Source organism: Lathamus discolor, chromosome 7, assembly GCF_037157495.1.
Source record: "Lathamus discolor isolate bLatDis1 chromosome 7, bLatDis1.hap1, whole genome shotgun sequence".
Taxonomy (NCBI): domain Eukaryota; kingdom Metazoa; phylum Chordata; class Aves; order Psittaciformes; family Psittacidae; genus Lathamus; species Lathamus discolor.
This window is the reverse complement of record NC_088890.1, coordinates 22,380,449-22,403,253: the sequence shown is the minus strand read 5'-3', so window position 1 is coordinate 22,403,253 and position 22,805 is coordinate 22,380,449. Positions and strand designations below refer to the sequence as shown.

The 22,805-nt window shown below is 40.4% G+C and overlaps 1 non-coding gene across 1 annotated transcript; it reads right to left on the bottom strand.

Moving 5' to 3' along the window:
* Positions 1-1,730: 1,730 nt before the first annotated feature.
* On the bottom strand, positions 1,731-1,833 carry LOC136018577 (U6 spliceosomal RNA). Its single transcript, XR_010614486.1, has one exon. It is a non-coding gene; the product is annotated as a U6 spliceosomal RNA (small nuclear RNA).
* Between the last annotated feature and the right edge of the window lie 20,972 nt (positions 1,834-22,805).

Sequence of the window (22,805 nt, the reverse complement as noted above, 5' to 3'; positions counted from 1 at the left end):
ACAAAGGTAGCACAATTGAGACTTTTAAGAATTTTAAAACACACATTTTTCCCTTTTTCTCCTTAAATCGTGCTCAGTAATTGTCTTCAAAATAAGAAATTTATTATGAAATTATATTTAACAGGTTGTCTAAAGGGAGATGGCAGTAAAAAGGCCACACTCTCTGTGGTCAGACAGATGCAGACTTGCAGGAAGGTTCCAGGAGCTGTATCACAGAATCACAGAATCCCAAGGGTTGGAAGGGACCTCAAAAGATCATCTAGTCCAACCCCCCTGCAAGAGCAGGGTAACCTACAGTACATCACACAGGAACTTGTCCAGGCGGGCCTTGAATATCTCCAGTGTAGGAGACTCCACAACCCCCCTGGGCAACCTGTTCCAGTGCTCTGTCACTCTTACAGTAAAGAAGTTCTTCCTGATGTTAACGTGGAACTTCCTATGTTCCAGTTTACACCCATTGCCCCTTGTCCTATCACTGGATATCACTGAAAAAAGCCTAGCTCCATCATCCTGACACCTACCCTTTACATATTTGTAAACATTGATGAGGTCACCCCTCAGTCTCCTCTTCTCCAAGCTAAAGAGACCCAGCTCCCTCAGCCTCTCCTCATAAGGGAGATGTTCCACTCCCTTAATCATCTTTGTGGCTCTGCGCTGGACTCCTTCAAGCAATTCCCTGTCCTTCTTGAACAGAGGGGCCCAGAACTGGACGCAATATTCCAGATGCGGCCTCAACAAGGCTGAGTAGAGGGGGAGGAGAACCTCTCTTGACCTACTAACCACTCCCTTTCTAATGCACCCTAAGATGCCGTTTGCCTTCTTGGCCACAAGAGCACATTGCTGGCTCATGGTCATCCTCCTATCCACCAGGACCCCCAGGTCCCTTTCCCCTTCGCTACTTTCCAGCAGGTCACCCCCCAACCTGTACTGGTACATGGGGTTGTTCTTCCCCAGACGCAAGACTCTACACTTGCCCTTGTTAAATTTCATCAAGTTTCTCCCCGCCCAACTCTCCAGCCTGTCCAGGTCTCGCTGAATGGCAGCACAGTCCTCTGGTGTGTCAGCCACTCCTCCCAGTTTTGTGTCATCAGCAAACTTGCTGAGGGTGCACTCAGTTCCCTCATCCAGGTCATTGATGAAAATATTAAACAGCACCGGTCCCAGCACCGACCCCTGAGGGACTCCACTAGTCACAGACCTCCAGCTAGATTCTGCGCCATTGACCACAACTCTCTGCCTTCTTCCTTTCAACCAGTTCTCGATCCACCTCACTACTTGATCGTCAAGCCCACACTTCCTTAGCTTATCTATGAGGATGCTGTGGGAGACAGTACCAAATGCCTTACTGAAATCAAGAAAAACTACATCTACCGCTCTACCATCATCCCTCCACCTAGTCACTTCCTCATAGAAGGCTATAAGGTTGGTCATACATGACTTCCCCCTCATAAAACCATGTTGGCTGTTCTTAATGACCCCCTCATCCTTGATATGCCTAGTGATGGAGTCAAGAATAAGTTGTTCCATCATCTTTCCAGGGATGGAGGTAAGGCTGACCGGTCTATAATGACCCGGGTCCTCCTTCTTGCCCTTCTTATAGATTGGTGTGACCTTTGCCATCCGCCAATCCTCAGGCACCTCGCCCGTTTCCCACGACTTACCAAAGATGATGGAGAGTGGCCTAGCAATGACCTCCGCCAGCTCCCTCAGCACCCGTGGGTGCATTCCATAAAAATATGGAACGCTTCACGAATTTGCGTGTCATCCTTGCGCAGGGGCCATGCTAATCTTCTCTGTATCGTTCCAATTTTTAGTATATGAATGCAAAATTCCCATGACAAATTAGACATTGAAAAAGTAAGTTTAAGTGTACCCATAATATAAATCCCTTAATCCTCAGGTAAACTAACATTGAGGATTTGCATAAAGTAAGCAAAAACAAAAATAAAGGCATAGAGACAGTAGTTCAGAGTATCCTGGTTTCCTAAGACTCTCATTTGAGCATAATTCAGTTGCTTCTAAAAACATTTATGTTAGATTGTAGTAAGCTACAGCAAATACTTCCCAGTTTTACAGAATATGCTGAATAGACATGTATGTGTTTTTACGTAAATTTAGTAGTACCGAAGTCGCTCACATTTATATTCATGTGTACACATGACTTCATAAAAACTCTTCAGACAAAAATTAAAGTCCACTAACCTCGCTCATGCAAGACATTCAAACACAGAAGAAACAGTATTCCATGCATTCAGATATATGGTTTGCCAAACAGCTTCCCACTGGTACTGGACATTAAATAGGAACTGAGTCAAGCCATCACTTATTTCTTCAAATATTCATTAAGCCTTTTAGCTGGCATAGACAGAACCTAGAATGGATGCTCTATCTTAAATCTCTATAACTTGGGAAGAATACTAACTTAACCAAGAAAACTGTTTAGGGGAAACTGTTCCCTATTGAACAATCTTTTTTGTTTAATAGTTAAAAGTATACTTACTACAAAACTTCTTGTGTCTCAGTTACTGCGATTTTTGCACCCATTGACACATTCATGATTCAAGTCAGCTTCCTAAAGTGAACTTTCTAATTTTACTAGGAAAACAATTCTCTCTGTTGACACACCAAGTTAAGGCTTTATAATTGTATTTCTTTGGAAACTTGTTTCTTAACAGGAACATATAAGTAAATGCCAGGACAAATGAAAGAGAATTATCACTCATTTTTTAAGTGTAATTTAATTAAATTGAATTGATAAATACAATGTGAAAATGAAGTCTGGGCTCAGCTACTAACAGTAAGTTCTCATTTGGTTAAGAGCCAACAGAGGTGCCACAGTAATGGTTTTGCTTGTCTCTTGCTGGCCAGACTCCAGCCTCCAAAGTCTTAAGCAATGACCTGGTGCCGTGTTGGTTTAAAAACAGCTGATGGGCCAGTCCTAATTGTTAGAAACATGCAGCATCTTTAAAGGATATTAATTACATATGTGGTGGTCATCCTCCTCCTTTAACACAGGCATCATCATATTTCTGCCAAATTTATTGTGGTGCAAAAGATTTATTCCAACCTTCATAGAACCCCAGCCTGGTTTGTGTTGGAAGGGACCTTAAAACTCATCCAGTTCCAACCCCTTGCCACAGGCAGGGACACCTTCCACTGGAGCAGCTTGCTCCAAGCCCCTGTGTCCAACCTGGCCTTGAGCACTGCCAGGGATGGGGCAGCCACAGCTTCTCTGGGCACCCTGTAACTTTGGTCTTGAGCAACTCTTGGCAGGGCAGATGACGTGACACCAATAAAACTTACAGCTCCATGGGCAGATGATAACTCATGTACCATGAACACTGCAGATACAAAGTTGACCCATTAAAAAAAATAATTTCATTAATTTGAACTAAATAAAGTTTATGCTGAGACAATGCTTTGTGCCACGTGCAAAGAAACAGAAAGCTAGATCTGATATGAAACTGAGCAACAGCTTCAGAGAACTTCCTTTTACACATAAAGATCATGGATTTCAATTTTTTCCTAGTAAGTAACAGCCAAAGCCTACATCAGTACATGCCCAGATAACAAAACCTCACCCCCCCTGCAGCTGGGACATTGCCTCTTGCACTGGATTCCAGATTTCAGTTCTGTTGTTCTGGGTGGTACAAAATAACAGTTATATACCAAATTTCCCCTTATTTTCTACTCCTCCATACCCCTGTGGGGAACTTTGGTGTGTTTGTGTTGTTGACTAGATGTAAACCAAACCAGAGTGTTAACAGCAAAGTACAAACTCATCTTTTCTCCAAGCTATAAACATCCACAAGAAGCAACGATGAGAGCAATAAATTAGTCTCCCATTTTGAGTCCAGCCTGTGATACCTTGAGTTCTCTCTCATGGTGTGCTGAAGGGCATAATGTACCTTAAGTGTCAGATCCAAAATCAAAGCAAGTTTTCCGATCAGCTGAAACATGCAATCTACCAGTTCATGCATTACAACTCTTGCACAATAACTTGAATGATAACTCCACAGCAAACATTACAAGCTAACTACAGTTACCAGTCCAGATAGCAAATAACAGCTACAGAACTAGATGCTTAAGGCACAAATCCCAGTTCCAGCTCCTGGCAATGCAGAATGCCAGAAGCTCTTTTTAAGCCCTGAGTGAGAGAAATCTCACATGTCCTTCGAGTCCTGCCCCTTATTTGTTCTTCGTTTCATATCTCATTCTCCCAGGAGCTGATTTGCCTCTACCCCCTAACAGCCTATGTGAGTCCCACCCACTACCAGGCAGAGGGCTGCCAAGGCTGTAGGAACCATTTGTATGTTAATGGCAGTGACACTTTGCAGTCCTGACTGCCTGAAGGACATCGAGTTGAAGCAGCCCAAAGAAGAAACAGACCTTTGTGGATTACTGATGATTATCACCAAAATGGTCAGCACCGGAACTGCAAAATGCTCACCTTATTGCCGGCTTCTGGAATTAGAACATGGTTTTGTCAGTCCATCTGTTTTTGAAATAGCACTGAGAGTCTCCAGCTCAATACTACACTCTCAGAGGTGTAGTCTGTCACATTTAAAATCCAACTCGTGTTTTGAGTTATATGAGGATGCAAATAAAGTTGTTACTTTATATGCAGACCTACCTCACTGGGTTTTTCCAGACAGAACTCTAATTTTCAGTCCGATGTCTAATGTTTCCAATACTGACAAAAAATGAGGATTAGGAATTATATTAGCAAAAAATTGTGCTCTATCACTTTATAGTGTGCCAGGGTTAGTTGCATTTCAGATTTTCTCCTTTATATGAAATGGCCCAATGTTTGGGAGCATGTTTTGATAGAGAATCAGAAATTACATCTTCCTAACTACTATTTATTGTTTCTACTAAAGTGTAATGTACCAATCCAGTTAAGGCCAATTTACTTCCCTACCACTGTTCCATTATTTGATAAAGAAATAACCTTTTGCTTAATAAAGCCTTGATTATTTTCTACTGTACTTGGATGTGTCTTTTATAAAACATACTGGCATATTATGCAAGGCTTTGGAAAGAAAACATTGCTCTGAGACACAATTTTACCAAAGCCTGTAATTTTCTGTATCCCTTTTCCCTCAATTCTCTTTAAAAAAGTAGCAAAGATGTTTACATTTAAATTTGATCTTCCTTTAGGATTTTTCCAACTCCACCTTTTTTAACTCTCTCCTAAAAACAGTGCATATATATCTATAAGATATCAAGCAGGCCTTTTTGCAAGAGAACTGCAGTTAGTCTTGTGGTTTAACTGAATCCAGGACACTTAGGGAAGTGCATTTGACCTTAAAATAGATATATACGTACATATCATCAATTTTCAAACAAACACCAGGAGGAACAAAATATGAACTGGCAGCTAGAAATTGTCACTAATATAAAGCATCATCTATTGTTCTGATTCTGCAAATGGACGTGTGTGTGCTTAGCTACACCCCCATTACTATTTGAAGGGACAACAAAAGCTCTCAAATTCCAACTGACTGTAAAAGAGTCTACTCCAAATCACCTTAACAGCCAAAACTGATGATAGGAATGGCACAATAGCACTGCCTTATTTCAGTTTATGCATTTGAAACAAGTGAGGACATTTCTCCTTATGGCTCAAGGTTCAGAGCATGTGGTATTATTTAAATACAACTATTAACACCTCTACAGCACGAGTGCTCATTTTCAGAAATAATCTACTCTTCTCATTCCCCACTATATTAAATAACCACAACTGCACTGTATGTCAGCATCTTTAAAAAAAAAACATATCCTAATACTTATTTTAAGTTATCATTGTGGCTCTCTGGCATGTTATCAAGCAGCAGAGATATTCTGACTGATGTAGTGTATTTGCTTCTAACCAGCTGTAGCTTTCATGTCAAAGAGAGAGAAAAAAGAAATAGCTGCTAAAAACACTTGATTTAAATAAATTTGCAAAGCTGACAGAAATTATACGTCATTTCTTAAACACCTCTTTTAAGTGGTGAGTGCAGGACAGCTTCATTTGGGGAATGAACATCTATTTGAAAACACACTCTTCCGCATTTCTGTTTTATGACCAGCTAAACAAGAGTTCACCTGGAACACGTACAGCCATTTGGACACTCAACACTGACCTTGCAGGCTCTAAAGCAGTCAAAAAACTGGAATATAGGATAAATTAGGAAATGCCTTTCCCGTTCCATTTTTTCTTCCGGATATTGCGGATTTTTAATGTCAAATTTATCAGTTTGCTTTTCTGATAAGGACATGATTATAATAAATAACAATGTATAGTGTAGATATATTTAAATTAGTGTGTATATATATATATATACAGTAAATATATACTATGTATAGCAATATTATAGTAAAATTACCAATGGACTTTGGTGACAAGATGCAGTTTTTATCTGAAGAACCTTTAAAGGCACAAATCAGAAGGCTTCAGGCATGAGGATGAGTAATATAGAACTGGCAATAAAGATGGTAACAGCTGCTAAAATCCTCAACAAAGACTCCTTATATATGAAAGCAGGATGCTGGGAGAGAACCTTATTACTGGATCTACTTGCTTTCTTATTTACTTATTTTATATACATCCTGTTGACTCAGTTTTCAGTAGCCCAGCCAACAGTGCATGCAGGAATGGAGAGAAAGGTTTCAGAATGATTTCCTCTGGTTGGCACATGAGGAGTTCTGCCTTTGGGGAAACTCAGAAGAGTGAACTGTAGTTAAACTTCCCAGCCTTTGTCCAATGTGGGGACCATAAAAGATGACAAACCAGGTAGTGTCAGATCTTTCATTCCTTCCACAATGTGAAACCCAAAAAACTAAGTAATATTCTCCTAAACCTGGGACCCCAATGGAAAAGTAGTTTGAGCGTTATGCTGGACTGCAGTGCCAGATGCAGCTTCACATGAGTTTTTTACATGTATCCATACTGAGAAGGACCATCAGAAACTTAGCACGATGAAATTAGATCTTCTCATAGTAGTACAACCTTAACAGACCTGGGCAAACTTACAAGGCTTTGGAGTACAGTCTTGATTGGGAAATGCTTCTAAAAGTCAGAAGCTGATCCAAAACTCCTCCACATCACCTTATGACTGGGCCAGAAATGTTCTTTTCTGGGTACAGATCCACAGCATCTGCACAAGGCAACTCACCACAAACCAGACAGCCTCTGTGAATTACCCTCTCTACAAAGTCTTTTCCACAGGGCTGGCCTGGGTACAATGTGCACGTCACACTACCCCCTGTGTATTGCAATAGAAGTAAGATGGGCAGCTTACATTAGAATGACAATCTAGTGGACACTTCTAGGATACAGAGGTGTTTCTTTGTTTAGAAGACAATGTTATTCTACACAGTGACAGAAATACAGTACTCGTAAATTACACATCAATACTGTAATGTTGATTACAACATTACAGTGTTGATTACATTGTACATTACAACATTTGCCACTCTAAGGGCAAATGCAAATGGCAACTGAAAGCAAGAACCTCTCTAAAAGATTTCAGGCTGCAAACTCAAAATGATCTGTGATGGTTTGGTTTCACATCTCTGCTCCATCTCTTTCTGGGTGCATGATACACCTCCCATAACACTGGAACCACTGAACTCCCACCCACCCCACCTCTAGGAGCAAACAAGAAACAGGGAGACTAATCACATCTCAAAACACTGTGTGGAAGAAATCAGAAGTTAAACAACACAGTACACCCTGAGGGAGACTGTAGCACACAATTGAAAGGTGAAAACACCACTGCTGCAATGAAGCTCACGTCCAAAAGGTGAATGAATATTTTGCCTGAATACTTCAGTAGATGGCTCTGCAAACACACCAGAAAGTTCTGCAAACACACCTTTTTTATGTGTTTGTTCGCTCTTCCCTGTGCATAACACCCCAGGTAAGTCCACACACCAAGCTGGACCTAGTAATGGGCCTAGTATAAACCAGTAAATTGTAAATGCTGGAAACAATCAACTACTAACTCACTGCCAAAGCATTCAAGAGCTCCACTGAGAAGTTCTGGACTTTCATAAAAATGTTACTGGTCTTTCATAGAAATCATTTGAGGCACCCGGGTTTTTCTCTGCTTAGCTCAATTTAGCTCAATTCAGAGTTGCACAATCTTGCTGGTACACTGCTTTCCCTGCGGTGGGACACGCTGACATACCCATTAACCAAATTAAATTCTAAAGTAACACAGACTCCTTTGAGCAAAAAAGCTTTTATTCATGATGCTTTCCAAATATCGAGAAAGCAATGTCCAACAGCAAAAAAGTACACGTCTTCACGACCAAACAAACTGAGCAGAGTACTGCTGCACACTAAGTAATGCTATACGAACAGACTGTGAATATTTTGTTAACTGCTAATCCTACCAGTTCAGTGTTAAATAAAATACTGATATTAAACTTAATTCCCCTTAGTTTTTATTGAGGTTTTTGGGGGTTCATTTGGGTTTTTGGTTTCTGTTTCTTTGTTTGCTTTGAAGGGTCTGTGTGCAATCTAGAGCAATTCTTCTGCTGTCTTCAGTAATTTTTTCTGAAATGTTGTATTTACTCCTGCTGAGGATTCTGTCATCCCTACACTGTGAAGAAAAAAAATACAGAACTATACTGGATGAACACATTTCATGTTCTGCTCTGAGCACTGGCTCCAGGAACACAGCTACCCCACGAGTAGAATCTCAGAATCCCAGACTGGTTTGGGTTAAAGGGACCTTAAAGCTCATCCAGCTCCAACCCCTGCCATGGGCAGGGCCACTGCTCCAAGCCCCTGTGTCCAACCTGGCCCTGAACACTGCCAGGGATGGGGCAGCCACAGCTTCTCTGGGCACCCTGTGCCAGCGCATCAGCACCGTCACAGGGAAGACCTGCTGCCTGTATCTAACATCAGAACATCTTCTCTGCAATCTCTACTTCCAACAGATGACAGATTTTCATACTTCACCTGGTATTTGATTAGATTAGTCATATTTATCCCTAAAACAATCCTCAATAATAGTCATAATCACCTGCTAAGTTACCGCCTTATCCCTAAAAGCAAGTTCCTCCAGGATCTTGAAAATAATCATATAGAGATAGTTTTTCCTCCCTCTTAAAATTTACACTCTTATTATTAATAAATGAGCAAGCGATCATACACAGACTCAGATACCTTATAGAGTAACAACTGAAAACTGATGTTAGATAACACACACATGCTAGGTAGCTCTGAGCCGCCAAGCCAGCCTCCCAGGCACACTTCTGCACTGGAGAAGTTACAATTCCAAGCCACTTGGCTGGAATACAAACAACTGAAGTGAATAAAAGACTCAGTGTATGTGTGGGGAACATAAATGTGATATTAATTATTAATTTTGACAAGTCTGAATACCTTAATAATGTATTATTTTAAGTTGCAAGCATTTTAAAAAGCCTTTGAGGCTAAAATGAGCAGACTTTGTGGCTTGGACTCTCATTCCTCAGCATACAGCAAAATGCACTGGGACAACAAAATGGTCTGTGACAGACTTTGGCGAGTGCGGTCTTGTTTTGTATATTTAATAAAGGGCTGATAAATACAACGCTTAAAGTGTAAGGGTTGGAATGTATCAGCCAGAAAACACTATGTGTTAACCAACCTGTCAAGACAGAAAAGACGCTTTAATTTAATGTTTGCACAAACTGACCCGCAAGCTGATTCCCTCCGAGCTCAGTCCTGTGTAGTCCATGAGTAGCATGATACAGGTGCAGGTAACAGCATTACTTTAATAAAAGTGGATTATTTGTGCAGGAAAACATAGCATGAACTAATCCCACTCTGTTCTGCAACCTTACTGAGGTGGGATCTATGTTAAATTTCTACCATGGTTTTGAGAATAACTTGCTGAGCAAATCATGATAAGACTTTCAGAAGTACTGAGGGAAGCTTTACTTTTGACACCACCTGCAACAGCAATACCAAGCAGCACTTTAACACCCACCCTAAAGCTTTAAAGGGCCTTCTATCTACAAATCCCAGAGCATTTTACACCTGTTAATCAGAGAAAACTTCATAACATTCCCACAAGTTACTTGTTACTATCTTTGTTAAATAGATTTCAAAACAGAATTCATGGGCTTGGACACAAAGGAATCCTCCAGTGCTCCTTCTTGGCACAGGTAAAACTGTAGGCTTTATCTGAAATAGGCAGGGGGTTGGAAGTCAAAAAAGAAATATAGCACCACAGTAATGATGATCATATTTTAAAACTGAATCCACATTATTTTCTTTCCTGTCATCCTGTACAACTGCAGAAAGGTTTGTATTATTCTAATTTCTAATATGTCCAGAGATGAACTGGGACGTTCTCTTATTTCCAAGGAATGTCATAATGTTGCCTGTTACCTTTTACCTTCAATCTCACAGCAATTAGGGTCGTGGGGTTTTTTACTTAGTTATATATAAAATGAAGCTGAGGCTTTCAATTTCTAACCCTCTGTGGTACAGAGTGAATAGTAAGAGCACAGAAAAGCTTTAAAAAACACAGCCCAAACAACTTAAAAATCACAAGCAAAACAGTGTTTCATTAAGCTTTGTGATTCTTTTCAAGCCAGTTTTATGGTTCCTCAGGGTTGACTCCTGATTTTGAGCTGGGATTGACAGTTTTACAACCAATGGGAGATAATAATCAGATTCCTTATACTCATTGTGCCATTCAGATATTCAGTCCCTAAAACACAAATATGTTATCTCGAACAGTCTACCTGACTAGATAGAAATTGAAAGATGTATTGGGGTTCAAGGAAATAGGAGGGAAAACAAGTTCTCTTCCTTCTTAGTTCTACCATACACAAGTACACACTAAAAAACCCTCAAGATGGTCAACAGTCTCATGAAGTCTGGTTCCTGTAGGTCTTGTTTCCTCAGAAAACACATTGAAAAATCTGAACTCACCAATTTTCACTGCAGCAAACAGGGATTTTGTAATAAACTCAAACTTTCTGTTGAATTGCTTGTTCCTATGTCCAAAAGCCAGTCCTGCCTGCAGACTAAGTAACAATCTCAAAGACAAAGACACTTCCTTAATTCTTTGTTTTCGGAGTGGTTACACTTAAAATATGAACAGCAACATAAAGCTTCATTAACATGACTAGGGTCTGGAGAACAGGTCTTATGACAAACGGCTGAAGGACCTGGGGGTTTAATCTGGAGAAGGCTCAGGGGGGACCTTATCACTCCCTACAACTGCCTGATAGGAGGCTGGAGCCAGGAGGCAGCTGGGCTCTGCTCCCAAGGACAAGGGGTGGGACAAGAGGGAACAGCCTCAAGCTGCATCAGGGGAGGTTTAGATAGAGATGAGGAACAATTCCTTTCCCAGAGGGTGCTCAGACATTGGAACAGGCTGCCCAGGGCAGGGCTGGACTCACCATCCCTACAAGTGTTCACACACTGTGTAGACAAGGCCCTCAGTGACATGGGTTAGTGGAGGTCCTGACAGTGATGGGGAATGGTTGGAACTGATGAGCTTAAAGGTCTATTCCAACCTACTTGATTCAATGATTTTATAATAAAGGCCTGTTTCTTCTGCATAAACAAGGAATTTGAAAGAAAGGATGCATCCAAATTCTACATCCTTTTTATTCAGTCTAGCAAACAATAGAGACCTTGCTATGCCCAGGTCCCTAACGTGATATACTATGCTCAGTCCCTGCAGCTCTGTGTTTTTTATCTGCAGCTCCACTATTTCCCTGGTTCATTTCAAAAAGTTTTGTAATTAAAACAGTTCAGAGTTTAGCCTATGTTTCAGTAAGCCCCTAAAACACCCACAAGCAACATCTACACAGCTGTCTGTAACAAGGTTACTAACCCATCTGCATGGAAAAACAGCAAGGCTCCTTGACTGCTAGAAGCAGCCTAACCACAGAAGCAGGGTTCTGCACCATTTAGTATTTGCTCTTTTACTTCTTAAATTAGTCCCTTCCAGTAGCTAGACAAGGCCTTGTTTAAAACTATCTCCCACAATTCCACATTACACTTCAGCCTACACTACAGATTAACCTTAAATCTAGCTGAAACTAGAGTTCTATTTAGATGTAGACACACTTCCCTGACTGACACTGACACTGCTCTTTTCCTGCTACATAAAACCTAAGAATTCTGCTCAGCAAAAAAAACAATACAAACACCATTTTATTTTCGGAGAACTGCAGTCAACTGGTATCAACCTATGCATTATAGACTTGAAGGACAAAGGCAAAACAAATATTTACCTGGAAGTATCAGATCAACATATTCATGCCCCCCCAAATCCTATTTGAATTCCCCAACTTCAGGTAGCAGACAGACCCATCATTTTAAACAAAGCAAATTTTTCACCATTTTCTCCAACTTTGCAAATAATTTGTTTCAAGGGAAAAATACGTGGAGCTCTATCAGCCTAATTCCCAGAAGCTGCAGCCAGATGTCCAGGTGTTAATAATAATACATCAGTTAACCTGGGTGCACACGTATATCTCATTTTCTGCATCTATTTTGTAACCCTACTGGATAAAGATAGTATGAAATGAAAATGACAGCTAAACTCAAGCTGTTAAGACATGCAAATACCATTTCTTAAAGAAAGTAAATTCATCTTTCCCAGTAGTTACAATAAACATTAACTATCAAATTATCTGAAATAAGAGCAGCATTCAGTCTGGTACAACTACCAGAATCTCCTATATGGTAGTTTTCATTAAGCCTAAGTCACACATTACCGAAGTGCTCCTTAATAAACCAGAGCTAACTCTAAATGTCATCCTAAATCCTGTAAAAGCAAAATGCTCAGTCACCTACAAGCCACTGATGAACAGAGTTCTATGAAAACCGTTCTTAAAACTTCTTCAGCCAAGCCCTTAAGAACATGAAAAACTCTCAGCCCTGCTGAAGTCCCAGGACTGTACAGTGTACTTTTAAAAACAGGATTTTTGCCAAAGTAAAGACTGAGATTTAACAGGAACAAAGCAACCCAAAGTTTAAGCAAATGCCTAAAAAAAGCTGTTTCTTTTGTGAGGAACAATATTGTGGGCTTCTTCCTGTGTGTTCAATTAATCAAAAAATCCTTTTATGCAAGAATTAAATTACAGTTTCTACCAGGAAACCCTAGCAACATATACTATTTAAATGGATTTTTGGGCTGAATAAATTCTTGCCTCTGTTTTTGTACCCAATTATGAACACAAGAGTGTATTTCCCAGTTACAATGAAAGATGCATTGTAAGTGAAATAAATGTATGTTCATCTTTCCCTGTATGATACAGCATTCTTCTGATGTTTTTAATCATGCCTGAAATGCTGGGGAAAAACTGCTTATTCCATAAAACAAGTGTGCTGCTAAAATAGAGGAAGGTTTTTATCTTTTCAGTGTACTACTAGGAAAAAAAAAAACTAAATCACAAGTCTGTGGTAGACATTTAACGCCTCATGAATTAGGTTGAGTTATGTCCTATACATGAGTAAACTTAACCCCACTCACTCATAGCTCTCAAAACTCTAAGTATTTGCTCAGATGGCAGACAAATGTGTCACCCATTATTATAATATACATGTTTGCATAAACAGACATACAGTGGAGTCACAGATTCAAAAGAGGCACAACCCCCATGCTTACCAAGTCTGCTGGATGCTCAAGATGCCATCTAGCAGATTTCCATATCCTGACATTCAGCTGGATGGTCTTCACCACAGCCACCATCAAACTGTTCCTAGATATCACCAGACAACTACCTTTGGTGTCATGATATTCCAATCAGTGAGAATGGGAAAGAGGAAGCTTCTCTATATACAGATAAATACATTCAGAGCAGGTAAAGCCAGAGAGTTCTTTCTAGATAATCGCAATTTGGTTGAACAACAATCTGTATCTTGGTCCTCGCCTACCTACCTGATGGCTATTAGCTCACTCAAAGATGTTGCATTCTCAAACTCATCCCAAATATAGCAATTAACAGATGCGATACAGATTGCTCAGCAGTGGCACGCACACAGCCAGCAGCAGCAGCACATCTCTCCCACATGGGTATTTCATTTTCCATTTGTCATTTCCTTTGACTTTGGGCTAGCCAGCACAAAGTCCTTATCTTCTGGGAGCTGAGGTGCGCATTCATTCTTGAAGGGCAAGAGAAGTTCATAAATCCTCTTCATTTCTCTACCCTTAATAGGAAAGACTCCATCTTCATTTAAAAATCAAGATAAACAGTGAACTCTGGAATGTAATACAGAACAGATGGATGGATAATATTGGGAAATTCCATATCCTTGGATGGAGAAGTCAAACATCACAATGGACTGCAGAGAACATGAAGACATACAAGTCATCTACTTCTGATGAAATACAGACAGCAGCAGCAAAGCTTTCTTAAGAGCTCTTAGCCAATGTGCCTTAAGTAAATCATCAATTCCCGGCTGCAGCTCATAGAGCAGCTTCCACCCTCATCCTTTCCCCAGGGAGTTCACTTTCCCGTGTTTGCTAGCAAGCTTGCAACTAGACCCACATGGACTTTCATTAGATGTGTATTAGCACACTTATGCAAAGAATGCTCATTTTGCAACAATTTTCGACCAGTTGCTCATAATCGGCACAAGAATGACACTGGTGGTCTAGAAGCAATTATATCAAATTCTTACACCATCGCCTCTCTGGTTTTCTACCAATACAGTTTAAATGTTAAAGAACCTTGTTGTTGACCTGTGTCAAAGGTCAAACTTCACTGTGAAATGACAACCTCATCCTTGAAAATCCTGTTCTTTTTGCTACTATTTCTTCTTCATATACTGAAATATGGCCCCAGAATTAGCGGGTGAGCATGCTAAGAATCTTGAAGAAAATAGAGCTCTTGAAGTATTATTAGAAATCAAATCACTGTAATAAATTTCTTGTGTCTATATAGGATGAGGATACATCAAACCACCCAATTAATATTGATTTATTCACATTTTTTAAAACACCTGATTAAGTTATTTAAAACCAAAATAATTTTTAAATTCACCTCAGGCAACTGGGAATCCTTTGGAAACAGATAAAACAAATCTGAGAAGCTAAATCAGCAAAGACAACAGTCTTAGCAGGTAGCTTCTTCCTAAGCTCAGAAGGACAGCCAATTATTACTGCCCAAAAAACTATTGCTTAACAGAGATATTTGAATGAGCAGATGGAAAACATAGGAGAAATTCATAAAGCGCGAAAGCTAGTGGCTGTCAACAGAAATCCCTTGAGAAATTACATTTATATGTAATATATACATGAATATTTATAAGTTTATAGCCCTTGAAATATTTGAAAAGCTTTCCAATAAATATTCAATTCAGCATGATACCATTCCATATTAGACAAAGTAATGGTACAGAAACCAAAATAAGCAGCTGTACTGGAAAACAGACCGTTACCAACCAGCTTAAGTAAAAAATACTATTTTAAAGATGGCAATTGCTAATAACAATAGCAAAAGAAAGCCAAGTCCCGTATTTGATGCCATCCTTAAGCATAAGGGCAGAAGCACAGTCAGGGTAAGGAATAACTAACTCTTCAGCTGCTTTGTGGAACAAATCTTTGGTCTATTTGCAGAGGACAGATACAACTTTCTGAAACCACTCTTAAAAGTGCTGGCTCGGTTGAGCAGTCAGAGAAAAGAGAATGGATAACGTGGACATCAGAACAACACAGTGAAGCACGTTGGCTGGGGTCCACTAGGAAGTTCAAGCCACCATGGCCTTGATGTTCTTGTTCTGTAAGCCAAGCAGATAAGTTCTTCCTCCAAAGCTGCAAATTTCATATTTTTCATAAGTGCTGGATTCAATTAAACAGGTTTCAGCTCAATGCTAACTAGGTGCATCAGTAGTATTAAAAGCTCACTGTGGCTCCCACTGCCAAAACTTCCACATAAACTAAGCAAACTTGCTTATAATAGCAGGAAGAAACTGGATCTTTCAAAATTCTGAGGCTCAGCCAAATGCATCCCAGAGTCCTGTGTTGCCATGAACCAGCCAACCGTCATTTGAACTGTGGCTGGGGCTGGTTTCCACATTGCTTTGTTTATATTGACTGCATTTATGATGCCTCAGAAGTTGCCAGTAAAATATTTATTTAGCAGTTAAAATGTTCTGCAAATGATTTTGCTGTCCCAAAAGATAAATATTTCTCAGCATGCTGAAATGATACATTGATGTTTTTGTTAAGGAAATTGCATGTTGATAAAATTTTCTCAGATTACACTTGGTCGTTCCTTTGTATTTGAAGTGGCCACATTAATTTTTTTGTGATATTTATTGTAATTGTAAATTGCACTGAGATTAGAAACATTAAACTTACCATAAAATGAAACACATTTCAAGTATTTCCGAGTCATCTATTTAAGGGCTTGAGGACACTTTTCATCCTTCAGGTGGATTGGAGTGCTCTAAACTTACAGATCAAGGGTCCAATACAAACCAGATTCCCACTTTAAACTTTCAGGGAGATATTTTCTTTTCTTCTTCTGTTGGGTTTTGTTGGTTTGTTTTTTGGTTTGTTTTTTTTTTTTTTTTTGAGTGGATTTGGGGATTCTTTTTCCCTCTCTTTCCTTCTTTTCTAATCTGCAAATATACAGCACCACTTTGAGGTGTCCCTGCACTGCAAAATTTCAATCTGAATGTGAGGTTCACAACAGATTTATGCAAACTATTAAATAAAAATAGGCACCACACTGCAATCTTCACACCTTCCTCCCACTTCCTTTAACCTCAAAACAGCATTCACATCCATGGTTTTAGTTGAGCTTACCTGCTTAGAGGCAACAGTACTTCTCTAGACAAGGCCAGACACTTGCAAATGAGCAAAGGCTGTCAGTGCCCAGATAATCATGGAATCCCAGACTGGTTTGTGTTGGAAAGGACCTTAAAGCTCACCCAGTTCCAGTCGCTGCCATGGGCAGGGACACCTTCCATTAGAGCAGGTTTCTCCAAGCCTCATCCAACCTGGCCTTGAACACCGCCAGGGTTGAAGCATTCACAACTTCCTTCCTCATTCATGTAGAAATTGCAAATAGGCTGCAGAACAAGCCCATGCTTCTGTCTCCTTCTATATGGCAGAATTTCTGAGCCCTATCATAGGATAGTTAAGGTTGGAAAGGACCTTAAGATCATCTAGTTCCAGCCACCCTGCCATGGGCAGGGATGACTCAAACCAGACCATGTTGCCCAAGGCTCTGTCCAACCTGGCCTTGAACACTGTCAGGGACAGACCATGTACCACTTCTTTGGGCAACCTGTGGCAGCACCTCACCACCCTCATAAAGAAGAACTTCTCCTGTTTCAGTTTGAACCCATCACCCCTCATCCTATGCTACAGTCCCTGATGAAAGTCCCTCTCCAGCATGTCTTGTATGCCCCCTTCAGACAATGGAAGCTGCTCTGAGGTCTCTACGCAGCTTCTCTTCTCCAGGCTGAGCAGCCCCAACTTTCTCAGCCTATCTTCATACGGGAGGTGCTCCAGTCCCCTGATCATCCTTGTGGCCCTCCTCTGGACTTGCTCCAACAGTTCCATGTCCTTTTTATGTTGAGGACACCACAACTGCAGTGATCCAAGTGGGGTGTCACAAGAGCAGAACAGAGGGGCAGGATCACCTCCTTCAGCCTGCAGTTCATGGTCCTTTTGATGTAGCCCATCATGCACATTGAAGTTCTTAAGATGATCTCAGACCTGATCTTCTCTTACAGTAGGCCTAAAATCTTCATTCTCACATTCCCTGCATCTGCTTTTGTTGTGGTTTAAGCCCAGCCAGTAACTCAGAACCACGCAGCCGCTTGCTCACTCCCCACCTTCCTCCTCCCCTGCTCCCAGAGGGATGGGGAGGATAACTGAAAGAATGTAACTTCCACGGGCTGAGATAAAAGCAGTCCAGCAACTAAGCTATAACACAAATCACTACTGCTACCGCCAATAATAGTAATGATAAGGGAAATAACAGGGGAAGAGAATACAACTGCTCACCACCCGCCAACTGATACCCAGCCTGACCCAAGCAGTGATCTCGCCCTTCTGGGTAACTGCCCCAGTTTATATAGTGGGCATGACATGCTGTGGTATGGAATACCCCTTTGGCTAGTTTGGGTCAGGTACCCTGTCTCTGCTTCCTCCTGGCCTCCCCTCCTCCCTGGCAGAGCATGAGGCTCAGAAAGTCCTTGGTCAGACCAAACATTTGAGCAGTAACTGAAACCATCGGTGTTATCAGCGCTGTTCCCAGGCTGAAAGTCAAAACTACAGCACTGCACCAGTTACTAAGAAGGAGAAAAATGACTGCTACTGCTGAACCCAGGACAGCTTTCCAAGACTTGGACAGTGTGTCGTCGATTTTAGCCTCCAGGTAGGTTCGTACTATCAAGATATCTCTCTGATATTACATATGATGTCCAGTTCAGCCTATGCCACAACCTGCTGTGTAATTCTATTGCATGTGGTCAAAAAGTGGCTGTACTTCCAGCCAGTGGTGACCCCAGATTGAAATCTTCGGATGCAACACTGGAACTATTCTGGGACTAGCATCTGCATTAATCAAGCAAACTACAGTTCTTGGCCACTCCTGTATTAGGCATTAATAAAATGAGACGTGAAGTGTAATAGAAAACCAGATGTCTTTACTCTTTCTAATACGAAGGAAGCTTGCTTTAGATTTTCCAAGTATCTGCTGAGGTACTGTAGCTTACGGAGAACAGGAGGTGTGCTTGTTTGAACAGACTCAATGCCTCATCTGCTACAGAAATAGTCTCTAAGCAGCTTCATAGCTGGCAAGTAATGTTTTACCAGCAGAATAAGACATCTCATGTAATGTATAAATACGCAGAGATCCATAGATGTAATTCTGAAAAGGTCTCACCCCACACATAAACAGGCAGAAATACAGGCCCATCAAGTACAAATAAATATCCATACATTGCTAAATAAAACACCTTTCGTTTGCCTTTCAGACTGGTGGGACAGCTGCACTGTTTCTGCCTTGATTTTCAATTCTAATAAATTCTCTTCAGAAGAACTGAGGAATTCAATTAGTTTTCAATGCACTCAGCTGCCATTGTTACATTACCATTCCTGCTGTATCCTCTGTGTGCATGAGTGTAAATGGAGGGTGTAGGGAAACTTACAAGAAAAGCATGCATGATGTGCAAACAAGGAGAAGGAAAACTGTCCTTACCTATTATTTCTTCGCTTCTTGTTCCAAAGAATTTTGTTTGTCTTCATACTTTGAAAAGAAACTACATTTATTTTGGATAAGGGCTAAGTTTTTTTCAGATCAGGCAGGTAAAAACCTTATGAAATCCCATGACAAAACAGAAATTCATTTCAAGGATGCTGGTTCACTACCTGATGAAAAAAAAATCGATGTCATAGATCTTCAAGGTTTGGTTTTATTACAGAAAAGTACTTGGGTTTCATAAACATGTATGATATCATCTTCACTTCGTAAGTTTGTAAATTTGGTTAACATTTTGTTACTATTATTTCAGGATTTTCTCTGTATCTTCCTGTACATGGGTGGATTTTTTATAGCATTTATTTTTTGGTTATGTTCAAACATTCAGCTGTATTACCAGCAGTTTATCCCTCAACAGGAGAAACCTGTCTTCAGCTCTGCCACAGGCTTCTTCCTTAAACCCTCAGTTACATCTTCTGAGAAAAAACAATCTAAACATGCTACCTGAATGCAGGAAAAAGTATGTGTGGAGAGCACAAGATGCTACTGGATCCCAGGAGTTTATTTCCACTGAGAACAGTGCCAGAATAAGCAGTCAATGTGAAAAATATTCTACTTTGCTTACATTTCCCATCTTCCTCACCAGTCTTTTAATGCATCATATTACCTGGGGTTAAAATAAAACCATTTTTCCAGCATTTGGAGGGAGAGTTTATCATATTTGCCCATACAAGAATAATTTTTCCCCTATTTTCTTCCTTTTGGTTAGTTTTGATAGGGTTTTTTTATGTCATTTGACTTCAAAAGACTTAGAGAATTCATTGGGAATCTACAGGGACAGGACAAAACATTAGACACATAGGAAAAAGTTCCCATTCAAGCTGTTTTCAGTCAAATTTTGTAAACAGTCAACACAAACTTTGCAGTAATGAACCTTGACATCAATGAATTCCAGCTCTTAAAATGTACAGTTAATTAAAAGAAATCCAAACTATCTTTATAAACGAACAGGTTTGCAACCACAACGTCTGAAGAGGCTTCCACTTCTTCCTCTGTAAAGCACAGCTCCGTCGCCCAGCCAGCTTATGAACCATACCCTTGCAGAGTAAAGCATTTAGGCCTCTTCCACAGGAATCAAAGTAATTCCCCTGTTCATCAGCAGGCCTGAGAGCGCCTGGAATGAAAGCTAACCATTAGAGGGCAACCTGATTACATGAGCAAGGATTATTCTAACACAAGAACTGGGTTTCACTCCAAGAACACTGATAAAGGGGATTTAGGATGGACATGGATTTAAAACCAGAACTCTGAAAAACCTCTTGATGAAATATATGGAGGAACACAAGCCAGACTAGCAGTTCTTGCTTTAAGAAGCACTTTGCATTTCTACATAGTCACTGATGCTCTTCACTTAGAAATTAAACCCACCGCACCAGAGATCAGAGAGTATGATGAACCTCAGTACAGATCAATGGGTATAACTGAGGTGCAGGAAAGGCAGCAAAAGGCTGAGGGAAATGATGACAGAGCTTCATAAAACAAAGATTTGCTTGCAGGAAAAGAAAAGAGGCTGTTACCTTTGTAAAAACATGACACCTAGGTATAACAAATGAAATTATCAGGTGGCAAGTTAAAAAAAGCAAGCAATAGGAAGTAGTTCTTCACATGTTGCACAGATAACTTGTTGCCAGTGGTATTGGAAGGGACCTTAAAGCTCATCCAGTTCCAACCCCCTGCCACAAACAGGGACACCTTCCACCAGAGCAGTTGCACCAACCTGGCCTTGAACACAGACAGGCATGGGGCAGCAACAGCTTCCCTGAGCACTCTGTACCAACACCTCACCACCCTCACAGGGAAGAACTCCTCTCTAATGTCTAACCTAAATCTCCTCTGTTTAAGTTTGAAGTGCAACAGCAAGACAGAGAAGCATCCCTATTTGCTTACCTCTTTTCATACCTTTTTCGAGGCATATTGCCAACTGCCATTAAATGTAGGGCATGATTAAAGCTGAACTAGTGTTGCAGTCCTCATAGACTTCAGAACTGTGGGGTTCTAACTGTCACCCTTCTCTGTGGGTAAATATTATTCCTGACAGATATGGTGAGAGTGGGGGCACAAAAACTCTGTTGCATAACCAACTTCAGCAATGACTGAAGTGAAGGAGGGAAAGTGTAACTCAAAGTGTAAAATCCCTGGGGGTTATCTCATTAGTCTTGTAATCTTTAAAGTGGTTCTTCCTCACATGTCAACTCTTAAGGGTTGTAGTGCAACAGAAACTAGAGAAATTTGAATATAAGGAATAAGGTTGTGCCAGACCCAGGTCAAGAACTTGGGCTGTGTAGGGAAAAATGCTGCTGACTAGAAATGAGGAGGGTGAAACCTGCATTCATGCCACTCTAGACCAATCATCATTTCTGGCCCTCTTGTTTCTCTAAAAAATCAGCACATATAAGGACCCAGTATTAAACCTATGGTTCTTTCCTGGGAAGAGAAGCTGCATCTCCCAGCTACAGCAGCTCTATTTATAAAATTTTGACCCTGGAAATTATGCTTTGCTTAGAAGTATTCATCTGCATTGAATTCAGTAACAGAATGTATTCTGGACAGAAGTTGTGGACACTCGAGGACACATTTACCGCAAATACGCTAATAAAAATATCATCAGGGAAAACGCACCTGGGAAATGTGAGATATGTAAACGTAAGGTCAAAGAAGAGAATTCTTGTAGGGTGTATATATCCAAGCTTAAGAAAACACGGTGGGGTTTTTTACTTTAATAGGGCAGAAAAAACAAATATATGCCACAGTCTTTGACTCGGTTTTCGGTACCGCCAAAAACAGGATCTCTGGTTATAAAGGTAGTATTTTCCTATCCAACCCAAACATAACTATTCCAAATTCATATAGGGATAACATCTCCTTTGGCGTTTGTCTCTTCTAAGAGCAGACACTGTAAGGGACTGTACAGAATCAAAAACTTTAGTTACAAAGAAATACATTTTCTAACGATTTTTTTCCATATCCAACCAACAGATCCCATCATAACATGATTACCAAGAGTTCTGTCAGGATGTCAGATGCTTTTGTAAATCCCTTCATAAAAAATAAGGATTGTAACACCAGAAAGAGAGCACAATGGGATAACAGCTGACACTGCAACACCCAGAAACATGGATGACAATCTATAAGTGGAACTCCAAAGTACTAACATGGTGTAAATATACCCCAGAAATGCAGTAGGATAGGTTTAGTATCAAGAGTTCAAGACAATACAGAGGCTTTTTTCTGTCCCCCGTAGATGTTTCCAAGCAGCATTTCCATGTGCACCCCTGTTCAGCATGACACAATAACCAGGGTACCTGGTTTTATAGACTGGAGACTACAAGAGACTCACAGCAAACAACAAAACTTTCTTACCTTCGTGACAATCTGCTTTTCATTCTGAGGAGCATCCTCTTCTGAAGTAATAATTAAGCGTCACTTGAAAACCTAAAATATGTATCACACAACATAGTGAAAAGGCCTCTGCTGGAAGAATAAAGATCAATGGACAAAGGAAAGCACAGTAATTTTAAAACTAGGTATGTATAAACCTCTGCTTGTATAATCATGCAAAGCAAGGAAATAAG